The sequence below is a fragment of the Vigna angularis genome, chromosome 7 (assembly GCF_016808095.1).
Source record: "Vigna angularis cultivar LongXiaoDou No.4 chromosome 7, ASM1680809v1, whole genome shotgun sequence".
In the NCBI taxonomy this organism is placed as follows: domain Eukaryota; kingdom Viridiplantae; phylum Streptophyta; class Magnoliopsida; order Fabales; family Fabaceae; genus Vigna; species Vigna angularis.
The window spans coordinates 27,781,014-27,796,980 of record NC_068976.1 but is presented as its reverse complement, the minus strand read 5'-3'; positions in this window follow the sequence as shown (position 1 = coordinate 27,796,980).

Below are 15,967 nucleotides of genomic sequence, written 5' to 3'. Positions count from 1 at the left end.
TGAATGAATACGACCTTCTCTTTAATATAATTTTTAACAAGTTAATATAAACATCGACAACTTTATTACATTTAATATTTTTTATTAGGTATGAATATGAAAAGTATTGCACTACATATATGATTGAGAATATATTTCCATAATTACTTTTAATAAACAAAATAACAAAAAATTGAAAGGTATATGTATAAATAAATTATGATTAGTTTATGTTAGGAACCGTGATGCTCATGTGAGGAGAGGTCCTACTGTCACTGTGAAAAAAAGTTATTTATTTATATAAACAATGTTGAGCCTTCAGATTTTTTATTTATATAATTTTATTTCCTTAAAGTAAATTCAAATTGTTAATATAAAATAATAATGTTTATATCAGTCAACATTTTCAACGATGATTTTGTAAATTTACTTTCGTAATTTAATTAAGACTTAATACCTCTTTTGATCCTCGAAAGTGGAGAAATGTTCAGGATCCGTCTTACATTTTTTAAAATGTTTAAAACGATCCCAATTTTTGAAAAAATTGGTCAACTTAATCCTTTTTTATTAGAAAGTCAAATTTCTAATGGTACAGCTGTCATCCTGGACAAAAGTTAATGACGTGTCTAGTTTATCTGGCTCCATAGCAACCCTAATTCCCAAACCCTAGCTTCCTTGTGCCGCCAGCACCATGGGCAACCGTAGGCCGCCGTCAGCCACCCTGCCGTCTTGCCGCAACCTCACCATCACCCAACACCAGCATCGCCGCAGTAGCCATCACCGTCACCAATACAGAACGCAAACACCAAAGTCGCGAGTCCTCCATCATCATCTTCGGCATCTTCCTCGACTTCCATCTCCACCATGAGACACTTTTCAGGTCGCCGTAGAGCTGCAAGGACCACCATCCACCATGACCATTGTAAGAGCACTCTCTCGCACACACCTGCAGAAACCCAAACAGAGAAATTCCCAATTCCAAAAATCTTTTGAAACCTAAATCGCCGCCACAACTCTTCCATTCATCTCCTCGCGAGTTTCGCCCAACCTTGAGCTAGCCATCTTGCCTCCACCAGACCCAAATCGCGCCATCTCCCACTGCGATAGAAACCCACTGTGGCCAATGTTCATCATCTTCTTCGCACAGTAGAACCATCATGCCGCACCTCCAGATCGCAACCTGCACACCATGGTTTCTCCACCTTCGCAAATCGCGAGCACCTGCAAGAAAAGAAATCCAGACAGATATTCCAGATCCAAATTGTAATCCTGATCGCGCAACCATGGTTTCTAAATCACGGCTTAGGGAGCCTGAAACGTGAGGCGAGGTTGCGGCAAGACGGCAGGGTGGCTGACGGCGGCCTACGGTTGCCCATGGTGCTGGCGGCACAAGGAAACTAGGGTTTGGGAATTAGGATTGCCACACAATCAGATAAACTATACATGTCATTAACTTTTGTCCAGGGTGGCAGCTGCACCATTAAAAATTTGACACCGTAACTAAAAAGGATTATGTTGACTAATTTTTTCAAAATTTGGGACCATTTTGAACATTTTTAAAAAGGTAGGACGATTCTGAACATTCTCCCTCTTTCGAGGTACCAAAAGAGGTATTAAGCCTTTAATTAAAATGTTTAATAAATTTGTAGCATTTATACGAATAACTTAATATTTTTTTTAGTTAAAATTGTATTTATTGGGACTAATTTAACCGTACACAGTTAATATATGTATTATAAATTAAGATGAAAATTAAATAATGTCTAAATATATATGAAATCGACGAGTTTTGATTTAGTTCTTATAAAAAAAAATTATCATCGTTTTGAAAATACTACTTTTAAACCTTATAAAATGGTCTTTGTAAACATTCTTCTGACTTTATATTTTAAAATATTTAAGACAAAAAAAATATTTATTTTAGAGATATTGAATAAAATATCATAAATGTCACATGCTAATAACTTTATTACAAACATTAACCAGTGTTACTTGTAGGATGACAACAGGTCAGGTCGGGCACGGATAGTGTCTACCCGTAATCTGACCCGACAAAAAGAAATACAGATATGGATACCCGCTTAAAAAATATCCGTAAATATTTTAAAATTCGCGGATACCCGTGGATACCCATGGATACCTACAAATATTTAAAATTTTTTTTTTATAAAATTTAAATAAAGTTAAAAACAAATATAAAATATAATATAAGTTAAATTAAATATATATTAAAATTTAATTTTAATTAAATTTAATCTTATAAAATATAAATTAATGTTAATTTTAATTAAATTTAACTTCATAAAATATAAATTAATTTTTTTTTGCGGGTACCGGATATCTGTGAGTACGGATAATATAATACCTGCACTCGACCCGTTTATAAGCAGGTATTAAAATATTTGCAACCCGCGAATAGTAAATATCCGTGGATATTAACTAAAACCAAAAATTTCAACTATAAAATGATAAAAAAATATGTTTTTACAAAAATAATTAAAATTAAAAAGTTATTGAACTAAAAATATAATTAATCCATGGAAGAAAAAAAATAGAAATTTCAAGTAATCATAAAAAATAATGTATAATAATAAGACGAAGTGATAGAAAAAGAAAACAATAAAATATCTACGTATTTCATTTAGATAAATCAGCTTCAACTTAATGTGTTGAACATGTATTATAAAGTTGTGTGAAACTTTATTTTTAAGTAGATTTAAACTAATAAGCTCAATTCATGTTCGATTGAGCTGTTTTAGAAAATCTATTTTCTTTGATTGTTGGTCAAATTCATTAAAGAATTTTTGAAAAATAAATTTATTTTCTTTAAAATCATATGAAATGTATATTCTGTTGAAAAGAAGTTTGAACGCAAAAATGTAATTTTAATGCAACAATCGATCATTAATGGTTCCCAATTTAGATGAGAGACTATGATAGAGAAATAAAATAAAATAAAATAAAATAAAATAAAATAAAATAAAATAAAAACTGTTATACTCTCTTCAGTGTTCCAAAGCATTGGATTCAATCGTCGATTCCTGTGAAAACAAAGTCAACATGTTTTTTAAACAAAATCAGTTCGCATCTTCTACCAAATTTTGTCGTGTAATTTGTTCCTTTGTTCAACATTGAAAACAGAATAACAGAAGGTACAATCAGAGGTTCAACTATAATTTCTAAAAAAAAATTATTTCAGTTTATTTTCTATTTTGAAAGGATCCATTTTAGTCTTATTTTTATTAGATTAAATCTATCGTTGTGTCTTTATTAATTTTGCCTACTAACAAATATTCATGACGATCCATTTCATAGTTTATTAAAGCTAACCAAATTAACTAAATTAATATAATAAATTATGAAGCACCCCAATATTTATTTATTTTTTTCTCGCAATAACGCTATTTAAAAAAAATTGCAAATGAACTTGTGCCAACATTTACTGAAATAAACCTATTTATTATTCATGTAGAGAATTCAATAATGTTGAAAACAAAGGAGTATATAAAGATGTATTTGAGCGTATAGTATTTTGTATGGAAGTAAGGGCGTGATGTTAGGAAAAGACAATGTTATATTTTATAGGAGTTGGTGAGAGAAAGAGAGAGTGGAATGAAAGCAAAGAAACAAACAAACGTTGATCTAACTACTACTCCTATGCCAACCACTTCCACCTATTTTTTTGATTCTAAATATTTATTTGTGGCCACATAAATAAATGAAGTTCATATTTCCAACACTAGTAACTATGAAATACATAAAATGGTGAACTAAACTGTTCACAAATGGGGACGCAACCTCGATATAGGTTCGGAAGACAAACAACCCATTAATCACCCAACCACTACTTATAGTAAGTGATGTATTATCACAAAAGTCAAATGGAGTATGGTACCTCAAATTCAGATTATAATATAGATTTTACATTTTATTTTCCAACAAAATTATGTTATACATATTATATATATTAATTGAATTTTATTTAAATGGTTAAATATATTTTTGGTTTCTTAATTTTTATTAAAATGTAGAATTAGTCCATTTTCAAAATTTTGAACTAATTTAGTCACTCATCTTTGTAATAGTATGAATTTAATTTTTATTTTTAATTTTGTAAAGTTTAAAAATGTATCAAATATGGTAAACAACTTAAATATTATCCTGAAATGTGTTTGAAACGTTAAATAAATTTAACAAAATTTAGTTAAAATAACTAAATTCAAGCATTTCTAAAATTAAGAAAATTGGAATAATATTTTGGAGAAGGATTAATTTCAATTTTCACTAAAAATTAAGGTACAAAAATATATTTAATTCTATTTTAATAAAAAAAAAGTGAATAATGCTGTAAATCCATTTTAAACTTTTAGTTGATTTGAATTTTATTTAAATCAAAACTAAGCAAAGAAATAAAAGTGTATTTAAGTGGATTTTTAATTGTTTTTACTTTTAATTAGATTACATTTAAGTTTTATTTGAAATTAATTCATTGGCCAAAAGAGGTGGACAATGATACAATCGGTAATGTAGAAAAAAAAATATGATTCACACAATTTTACGATTTTACTTTATTATCCTAATGACTTTATTTTACTACGATTGTCAGACTTCATTAAAAACGCACTCAAAATTCCTCTGAGTGGACGCCAGGTGTCAAGCGAAGAAAATCTGAAAATCAGAAAGTGAAAAACAGGTGGCTGCGGGACAGTGGATGTTCGGTCTTGGTGACGGTAGTGGTAAATGCCAAATTCCAAAATCTCGTGTCACTTCTCTGCATGCTCACCTTCTTCTCCAAATCTCTGAACCATTTTCTCCTCCTTCTCTCTAGATTTCTTCATCTTCTCTCTAAGAAAATACTCACTTTCTCTTCTCCGATCACCATTCAGGCACCGCAGAAGCACTTCCGGCGTCAAGAGCTTCCAATTAAACCGTTCGGTTTGTGAAGCTGAGCTGGTAAGTTCTTCCCTTCTTTCAGTCATGCGTTTTCCTGGACATGCAAACCAAGTCCTAGTTTCATGTGTTGATCACCCTTCTCAAATGAGTGGTTCTGATAGTGTTGGGTTTTCACTTGGTGTAGTTTGGATTGTTGAGCGTTGAGGGTAGAAGGACGTATAGAGGTGAACCATATACACTATCGGGAAGCGTTCGGTCACGTTAGAGGTAAGGAAAGCTTATATAATTTGATTGTATGTTAGTTTCTACGTTCGTTTTTAATGAATGCATGTTTGTTGAGTTGCTGAATGTATATGAAGTATGATTGTTGATATGTTTTGACTATATGAAGTATGATTATTTACTATGATATGGATGTTTGATTTTATGAAAATAGATGTTGAGAAATGAATTGATATAAAGAATTCTGTAATACTTGCATGAGCGTTCGGCCAAGGGTAGTCGTTCCTTGGTATTCGGTTATAAACTTAAGTATATCTATATGTAGTTGAATATTTTCGTATGTTCTTAAACACTACTTAAAATGGTATCTATTACATTCATCAACCCTTTTCTCTATAAGTTTAGTAGTGCTTGGTCTTATACCAAGTGCTCGTACTAAGCAAGTGTTTGGTCTTACACCAGGTACTCGTTCTAGTTTCCGTAAGCTAACTTCATAATAAGAGCGTTCGTCCAAGCCCAATAGGGTTCGCTCATCATGGTGTTCAGTCTTTGACTAGCATTCTGATTTTCTTGATGTTCAACTCATTCAAAAGTTAAGTATATATATTGACGTTCGGTCTCTTCACTAGATCCAGTTATGTACCATTATTTGATATCCCTCAGTGTCTGTCTAAATTGGTTCCGACCTAGAGTTTTAGTACTCGGCCTAGGCTTGTTGGTGTTCGGTCTAACTCCTGAGTCAGCTCATCCAATTGGCTCACTTAGTATATAAACGTTTGGTTCTAATTGTCCTTGAGAAATATTATGTTAATCACTCCCTTTCTTAAACCAATGATTCTCTCTCTCGATTTTGATCCGCTTGGAATTGGAGACCTTTGGTCTCACTCCAAGCGTTCGATCTTGTTTAGAGTCGAAGTTAATGTTCGGCATTTGGTATCTTCAAAGACGTTTATTCAAATTGATCTCATTGAGGTCTTATTAATGAAAGATGATGAAATATGATGTGTACGAAATGAATTGCATTATGAACGAGCGGTCCGGAGAGGAATAGCTCATGAATGAATGTTGGAAATTTTGGTAAAGTATGAATGTGCGCATGCTAAGCTGGCGGTTCATCCTGATATTCCGTGGTTACTCGTTCTCACGTAGAGAAGGGTAAATCATGAGTAGGAATGACAGGAGGTCCTAGTCCTTATGGTTAATTTGGACATATAGGACTAACCTCAGGTGGCAGCTCTAACATCCCAAATTCTCACACTTGATATTTCATAAATAAAATGAAAACTGTAACATTTCTACAATCATTCATTTGGAAATATAAAATATTTCACATTAATTACATATTTTAAACTCAGATTTCAACTTAAAGACAACCCGAGTTTTTCTTTACTATCCTTCCTCCTCCATCTTCACTTGTACTGGATTAGACGACACTCCCTCATCTGCTCCCGTATAACAAATACGTTATACGATCATCGCAAAAATATGATTTTTCCGGTACATGCACAAATAAGTAAGGGTGAGCTAACATGCAACACATCATTTATAAAACATGCATAATTGCTTTGATATAAACATCATATAATTTTTATGTCAGACATCCTCATACCATCATACCACAATTCCTATTAGACACTCGTCCCATAATCCCCAAAAACAACACAATACCCAGTAGACACTCATCCGGATGATACGTTGATGAGCGGTCGCGGGAGGTTATGCACTTGTGATGACTTCTACTTTTTCTTACAAGTATACTTCCAAAATACTCCATATCATTCACAAGGTTAATCCTCAACACTATGTCCAAAACCGGCACATAGACCAGGATCTCCTGCCCCTCTCACCACATAATTCATCCTTCTCTACTTAAGACTGGATGATTATTAGAGTATCAGGATAACCTCCGACTACAGGACCCTCAACATCAACATATACACTAATATCATATCATTACCGAATCTCTCCATTAGACTCATATCATGCTCATATTCCTCAACTCATATTATACCCTTACAAAATCTCCCTATAATACTCATATCATGTTCAGATGCATAATTTCATATCAACATCATAAAATACATTCATCTCAGAAATCATACAAGATAAATATATTACAAACAAAATAACAATAATAAAATATTACTATAAATGGTCACCGGAGAAGAATCAAATGTTTGACAATCATTAAAATAATCTTAATATATAAAAATTCTTGGGGAACAAGAAGTTGAATCTGGCAGAGCTGGTTAGACAACTTCTAATCCTTCCAAGAAGATGCAATAAAAATTAAATAGAACAGTAAAAGTTCTGGGGAAACAAGAAGTTGAATCTCGCAGAGCCGGTTAGACAACTTCTAATCCTTCCAGGAAGATGCAATAAAAATTAAATAGAACAATACAAGTTCTGGGGAAACAAGAAGTTGAATCTGGCAGAGCCGGTTAGACAACTTCTCATCCTTCCAAAAATACAATATAAATAAATAAGAAAACAATAAAAGGTATGGGGAATACAAGAAGTTGAATCTGGCAGAGCCGGTTAGACAACTTCTAATCCATCCAAAAATACAAAAATAAACAACTAATAATATACAAATGGCATAACATAATCAACATCACATTTTACAACTATCACACTTGGATCTAAACACAGAAGCATGTTCTCATTCGAAATTCAAGATCATACAGAAACAAAATACTTCATATTCAAGATTTAAGATCAGACAAAAGCAAAATATTGCACATTCAAGACTCAAGATAATACAAAACGAAATACTCAAGGTTAGCTCCCCTTACCTCTATTCTAGACTTAATCTCCTCCTCTGAAACCGTTCTCCGAAAACTTCCAGAATTTCCCCTCTACAACTAGAATTTCCTCCAACTCTCTTCTCTCACAAATTTTTCTAGAATTTTGGTGCAAGTTTCAGCCTTCCCTCCCTTGCTATTTATAGCCAAAAAAATTTTACTATTCATTTTTACTATTCATTTTTTACTATTCATTTTTACTATTCAAAAATATTATTTTAATCACCATTTGCTAAATTCTTATATCTGATGATTCAATTCTACGTGGAGTGTTTATCTCTTCCACAATTTAATTTTTTTTTACTATTCACTTTTTACTATTCACTTTTTACTATTCACTTTTTTTTTCAAAATCTTCTAAAATAAATTCTGAAAATTTTAAACTCCTTCCTCTGAAATTATTATCTATCATAAATTTTAATTTTTCTTGCCATAATTTTATTAAATTTTATTTTTATCCGTCAAAATTAAAAATTACTACTATTTATTAAATCTAAATATTTTTCATGGGTCTTACATTCTCCCCAACAACAAAAATTTTCGACCTCGAAAATTCAACATAAAAATAAGGTTATGATTATTTCACCTTATTTTCTAGTTTCCTTGTAAATTCACTCATTCTAATTTCCTAAACTTAGTTGATGATCTTTCATCTAAGTCGTTTTGTTTGATGGTTTTCGATACTTATGGGTTGCCCTTCTAATGAGATATCTTCTCTATTTGTAGTTGCATCTACTTCTAAAATGTGAGAAAGATCTAACACATACTTTCTTAGTTAAGTAACATTAAAAACTAAATAAAGGTTGACTAATGTACTTAAAATTTTCCTCAAGTGAATAGGTCGCCCCACATCCGTGGTTGAACTCACCCACAAGAAAACATTATCCAACTGCAAACTCTAACGGTCTTTTTTCAAGATCAACACACGACTTCTACCTACTAAGATTCCTAAGTCATAACTGACTTAACAATAAACTCCAAATCTCCTCCTTTTGCAAAAACTTTCTAATTCAAAATCTCATCACCTAAAAACAACACCAAAATAATCAACCATTAGCTTCCACACCTGATTTCTGCAACTTAACAAGTCATAGTAATAACTTATGACAAATAATCACCTATCACTCAAAACCTTCAATTTACAAATTTCCAACTTTGTACTCCAATCTCTAATGAACTACCCTTGGTTCTAGAATTTTTTTTTTTTTTACTGATACTATTGAAGCCTCCAATATGCATGACCGAAACTGTGGACACAGTTAGATTTTGGCTATATAAGGAGGAGCGAACGGCGTTGAGCGACACTTTGAGGCGTTGCGATTTTGGAGCGTGTGAGATCTTCTGAGTGAGAGAGCTTTCGAGCGATCCTCTGAGTGTGAGTGAGATCTGAGCGCTGAGAGTTCTGAGTGTGAGAGCTTGTGGGATCTGAACACGAGTGAGATCCTCCTTCGAGCGTGTCTAAGAGCTTCTCAATGAACCCTCTATCAAGTGAGACCCTGCCTCTACTTCCGCGTTCGTAAGTTTTTCTCTCTCTCAACCCTTCTTCTCTTTGTTCAAGCTTTTCTTCTATGTTTTTCTGCTTTACACTTATTTAGTATTATGTTCATTACTTCTCTTTCCTTTTTCTCTTTTTCTTACTCGTTATATATATGTTGTCATATTAATGAACAATTTGTCTTAAAACACGGGGTATATAGGCTGGAAAACCGTTGTTAATCTCCCTTCGTTTGAAGGTATGAAAGAGACATTCAGGTAGAACAACGCCACGTACCCCAATTAAAACGAACCAAAACAAACTTTTATTTCAACTTAAACAACAATAAAAATATGGACTCTGTGGACTTAGATCTAGTTAGGATCCGTTGCAAGGACCGTGAAACAGATCTATTTTTGGACATTGAGACTTCAAAGACTGAACAATGAAAATTAAACTAAAAAGAGAAGAAGCAAAATGGAAAACTTGACTTAAATTGGAAACTTGACTTCAACATAATAAATCTTTTTACTTTTACTTTACTTTATGAACAAAAACTTAGAAAAAATGGATATCGAAGCCAAGACAGTTTACAAACGATGGCGGTCCACCCCGGAACAAGTTAACATCTTGTTGAACATCTTCAACCATGGGATCATTAATCCTAGTCGAGATCAAATTCGCGAGATTACAGGACAACTCAAGGAGTACGGAGAAGTTGGAGAATACAGCGTCTATTGTTGGTTTCAGAACCATGGAAATCGGGTGAAGTATCGACGCTTGCCGCAAGACGTCCCTAGTACATCTGAACCTTCATATTCCCTCCTTCCGTCGTTTATGTATGGTAAACTTTCTTTCTTTTCCTCTTTTTTTTTTTTTTTTTAACTTCTTTATTTATTTTATTTATCTCTGACTACTATTATTTTTGCACCACCGGAGATCCTTCATGGGTAATTCCACAGGCTCCAAGGCTCCTATATCTCTTTCTCATCCCCGCTATACATGAAGAAGAAGAGAAAGTTACTCAACCCATGCCGTTTCGCATCAAAGCCCCTTCCACAGAGCTTTCTTTGAGATTGTCGTTCGCCGATCAATAGTCTCCTTAAGGAGACTATTTTTATTTATCTATTATATTTTTATGGACTATACTCTTAACGACCACTTGTGGCCGACACGTGAACATTTTATTTTATTTATGCATTGTGATCTTTATCTGCTTTGCTAGTTAATGATTTTTTTTTCTACAGCCCTATAAGATATGTTTGCTTAGCACATGAGTGATATCATTTTCACGAAGATTAAGGCATCTGATTATACCTATGAGATTTGGACAATACAAAATTGCATCAATTGAAAAATTGCGTAGTCTTAATGACTTTATAGACCTGAGTTATTGAAATATATGATATTTGTCATATCATACACCATTGTTTTATTCATTTTCAATAATGAAATTGAAATTTCTTTGAGAATAACTCTCATTTGTATACTCTTATGCTAACACATATTTGTAATTCAAACTCAAATTTAAACTATAACAGAACAACTAGCATAATTATTAATTTCACATGACCACACAAGCTAAAAATCATATTTAATGTCGTCTTTACAGAATTCAAAAGGATCGAATATTATAGGATCATAATTATCGATATGGCACATATTTTTATCAACATAACACATATTAGTAATACCACAATCATGAACCAAGAGCACATCATATTATATCCTTCAAAGTATCTACACAAATTATAATACTAACTGCGTAAAACAATATATCCATTCAAGCATCACGACTGGCTTTGAAACACCCCAATTTGTATACATTTATATATCATATTTTCTCCTCTTACAACCTTACACCCAAAGGTATAAGGAATTTATGGATCACCAAAACATGTCATAACACAAAATCATTGTGCCAAGTATCACTTCCCACCACTCTATTTAATAGTTTCATTGACAAGTATTAAATCGTGTCCCTTCCCATCACTCTATTCAAGAGCTTCTCCACGCAAGTACACTTCCGAATCATTTTAAGCATGTTACTTCCCACCACTCAACTAGAGAGATTATCAGGGTAATTCCCACCACTCAAAAAGCTTATCAGGGCAACTCCCACCTCTCATCTAGTGAGTTTATCAAGGCCATCAACCACAAGGCAACCTCAATTATAACGTGCTTCCCGAGATCAAAACCATATCCCAAGGATATTTAGTGTTAACCAAATCTCAAATTTTTATCTTATGCGAACTAAAAGTAAGTATAAACATGTTTACTCACACACGCATCATTGGTCAGAGATCAAAGTGAGACATATAAATCTTTACCCATCCTTTTATCTATTTCCAAACTCTTCTTCTTTCTTATCTTGCCATGTTCATAATAATATTAATTCAACCTATACTACCTCTACTCTTCTTCGTCTAATATTTGATTTATCCTTAATCTACTTCAGTATTCCTATCCTTTTTTCTTTTTTTTTTTAACTTTATCTTCAAATCTTCCACCATTTTCTTTCTTCCAATCTTCAAGCATCACCTATATGAAGAATTAAGTTGATTTCTCAAACCTTGCCACACTAATGTTTACCCAAAACTCTTCCCTCCCGAAACCTTAAGAATTAAGAAAGGAAATTCGTCTCTGATAAAGTCATGAGTGTGCACCCTTATTACTCTTATCAAGATGTTTTTCTGTTCTTAAAACCTTAAGTGGGTTGCACTCACTGTACGATTTAAACTTAAAAACACATGACAAATCATGTCACTTAGCCCTCTTCACTGAAAGGCAACTTAAACATACCACCCGCAGATCATCCTAAGGACGAACTGCTCTGATACCACTAATGTAACATCCCAAATTCTCACACTTGATATTTCATAAATAAAATGAAAACTGTAACATTTCTACAATTATTCATTTGGAAATATAAAATATTTCACATTAATTACATATTTTAAACTCAGATTTCAACTTAAAGACAACCCGAGTTTTTCTTTACTATCCTTCCTCCTCCATCTTCACTTGTACTGGATTAGACGACACTCCCTCATCTGCTCCCGTATAACAAATACGTTATACGATCATCGCAAAAATATGATTTTTCCGGTACATGCACAAATAAGTAAGGGTGAGCTAACATGCAACACATCATTTATAAAACATGCATAATTGCTTTGATATAAACATCATATAATTTTTATGCCAGACATCCTCATACCATCATACCACAATTCCTATTAGACACTCGTCCCATAATCCCCAAAAACAACACAATACCCAGTAGACACTCATCCGGATGATACGTTGATGAGCGGTCGCGGGAGGTTATGCACTTGTGATGACTTCTACTTTTTCTTACAAGTATACTTCCAAAATACTCCATATCATTCACAAGGTTAATCCTCAACACTATGTCCAAAACCGGCACATAGACCAGGATCTCCTGCCCCTCTCACCACATAATTCATCCTTCTCTACTTGAGACTGGATGATTATTAGAGTATCAGGATAACCTCCGACTACAGGACCCTCAACATCAACATATACACTAATACCATATCATTACTGAATCTCTCCATTAGACTCATATCATGCTCATATTCCTCAACTCATATTATACCCTTACAAAATCTCTCCATAATACTCATATCATGTTCAGATGCATAATTTCATATCAACATCATAAAATACATTCATCTCAGAAATCATACAAGATAAATATATTACAAACAAAATAACAATAATAAAATATTACTATAAATGGTCACCGGAGAAGAATCAAATGTTTGACAATCATTAAAATAATCTTAATATATAAAAATTCTTGGGGAACAAGAAGTTGAATCTGGCAGAGCCGGTTAGACAACTTCTAATCCTTCCAAGAAGATGCAATAAAAATTAAATAGAACAGTAAAAGTTCTGGGGAAACAAGAAGTTGAATCTCGCAGAGCCGGTTAGACAACTTCTAATCCTTCCAGGAAGATGCAATAAAAATTAAATAGAACAGTACAAGTTCTGGGGAAACAAGAAGTTGAATCTGGCAGAGCCGGTTAGACAACTTCTCATCCTTCCAAAAATACAATATAAATAAATAAGAAAACAATAAAAGGTATGGGGAATACAAGAAGTTGAATCTGGCAGAGCCGGTTAGACAACTTCTAATCCATCCAAAAATACAAAAATAAACAACTAATAATATACAAATGGCATAACATAATCAACATCACATTTTACAACTATCACACTTGGATCTAAACACAGAAGCATGTTCTCATTCGAAATTCAAGATCATACAAAAACAAAATACTTCATATTCAAGATTTAAGATCAGACAAAAGCAAAATATTGCATATTCAAGACTCAAGATAATACAAAACGAAATACTCAAGGTTAGCTCCCCTTACCTCTATTCTAGACTTAATCTCCTCCTCTGAAACCGTTCTCCGAAAACTTCCAGAATTTCCCCTCTACAACTAGAATTTCCTCCAACTCTCTTCTCTCACAAATTTTTCTAGAATTTTGGTGCAAGTTTCAGCCTTCCCTCCCTTGCTATTTATAGCCAAAAAAAATTTTACTATTCATTTTTACTATTCATTTTTTACTATTCATTTTTACTATTCAAAAATATTATTTTAATCACCATTTGCTAAATTCTTATCTCTGATGATTCAATTCTACGTGGAGTGTTTATCTCTTCCACAATTTAATTTTTTTTTTTACTATTCACTTTTTACTATTCACTTTTTTTTTTCAAAATCTTCTAAAATAAATTCTGAAAATTTTAAACTCCTTCCTCTGAAATTATTATCTATCATAAATTTTAATTTTCTTGCCATAATTTTATTAAATTTTATTTTTATCCGTCAAAATTAAAAATTACTACTATTTATTAAATCTAAATATTTTTCATGGGTCTTACAACAGCTGTTGAGGGTATCCTAGTTACTACATCACCCGGGTGCACGAACGTCGTAACTACACAGAGTTCGTACTGTCCGAACAATCAAAGTCTAGTATTAGGCTTTGCATGTAAGAGTGAATGAAATGATCTTGTTTATGTGAATTGTGTGAAATACATGTTGATGATTAAATTGAATTACATAAGCTTACCCTATTTTTCTATCTTATCCGTTTTGTACATTCGGTATGTGTCCTTCTGTTGCAATGATCATCCGTGTGGATGTGAGCAGAAGGAGAAGCGTTACTGGAAGAAGCACTGGAAGAAGAAGAAAATTTGATAGAGGTAGAAGTTAAGACCGAACAGTAGAACCATTCGGTCAGTTATAGGTCTCTTTGTAGTGACCGTTCGGTCATCTTTTGGGCTACTTCTTTTGTAGGCCGTTCGGTATAGGTCCTTTGTAAATCGTTCGACTTAGTTTCAGCTTTTGTGCAGTTATTAAATTCCTCGTAATATTTTAAGGTCGTTCGGCCGTATTTGTACTGTTTCTCTTTTGTACGACTTATCTGTAATATTATTAATTTGTGATATTCCTATTATATGGTTTTGATACTGTATGTTTGGGATGTTACTAACGATCCTATGTGAGATAAAAAATGCTATATAAAATAATAGAAATATATAATTTTATGGGTTAAATCTTAATTTTATGATGAAATGATATTTAAACCATTATAATTTTAGAAGAAAAAAGAAGTTATTATATTATATTTTATAAGAATGTAACAAATACTTATAAGTGATCTACATACAAATTTTTATATGTAAGTAACTTGATTTTACTTATGAATTTTTTATATAGTCTACAAATTTACAGGTAGGTAATACTAATTAATCTTGTAGTGTTGGAAGATTTTTTTTTTATAGTACTCAATATGCTAAGGAGTTGTAGTTTATGTAATTTGTTGAGGATGATTTTTTTTTTATTGAAGTACGGTATTTTATTTAAACAACTAGCCACATTTTATACTTAGTGTCTAAGACTTTATTAAGCATAAAGTTTAAAATGACTTACGGTAAGAAAATGAGGTTGTGATTCTTTTGTTAATAAGAGAGTTTCCTACTTCAATTATATAAAAAAAACTTTCAGCAAGACTAACTCTATAATCATCATATAAGGTATTTGCATTATTTTTTGACTAAGTACATCAACAAGATATATTAGATTTCGTTGGATGATAAGCTAAACGTAAGTTATAATTTTTCAATAATTTTGTTCACCTTACCTCATGTTAAATTCTTTTAAATTTCAAATGCTTATCTAATATTTATTGATTATATTTTCGGTGAGAAATTTTTGTTATAAATTTTTGTTCTATTTTAAAAAAAATAAACTTCATATGTTATTTTAGAAAATTGACTACGTTATCATTTTTATTTTAAAAAGACAAGTTTAGTTAAATTGAATTTTTTAAAATATAAAAAATATTATTAAAACGACTTTAAAACACTTATCTTTCATCTCTTCTTTGTTTGAAAGCAATATAGAATTCAAAATAAGCATGATGTGAATTTGAATGTGAACACCAGACAATAACAGACATAATTGGTGTAAGCCTTTTGAAATTCATGAGAAGGGCATCTTATATGATAATATATGTAACCATATATCATATAATATATACCCCACTCTCA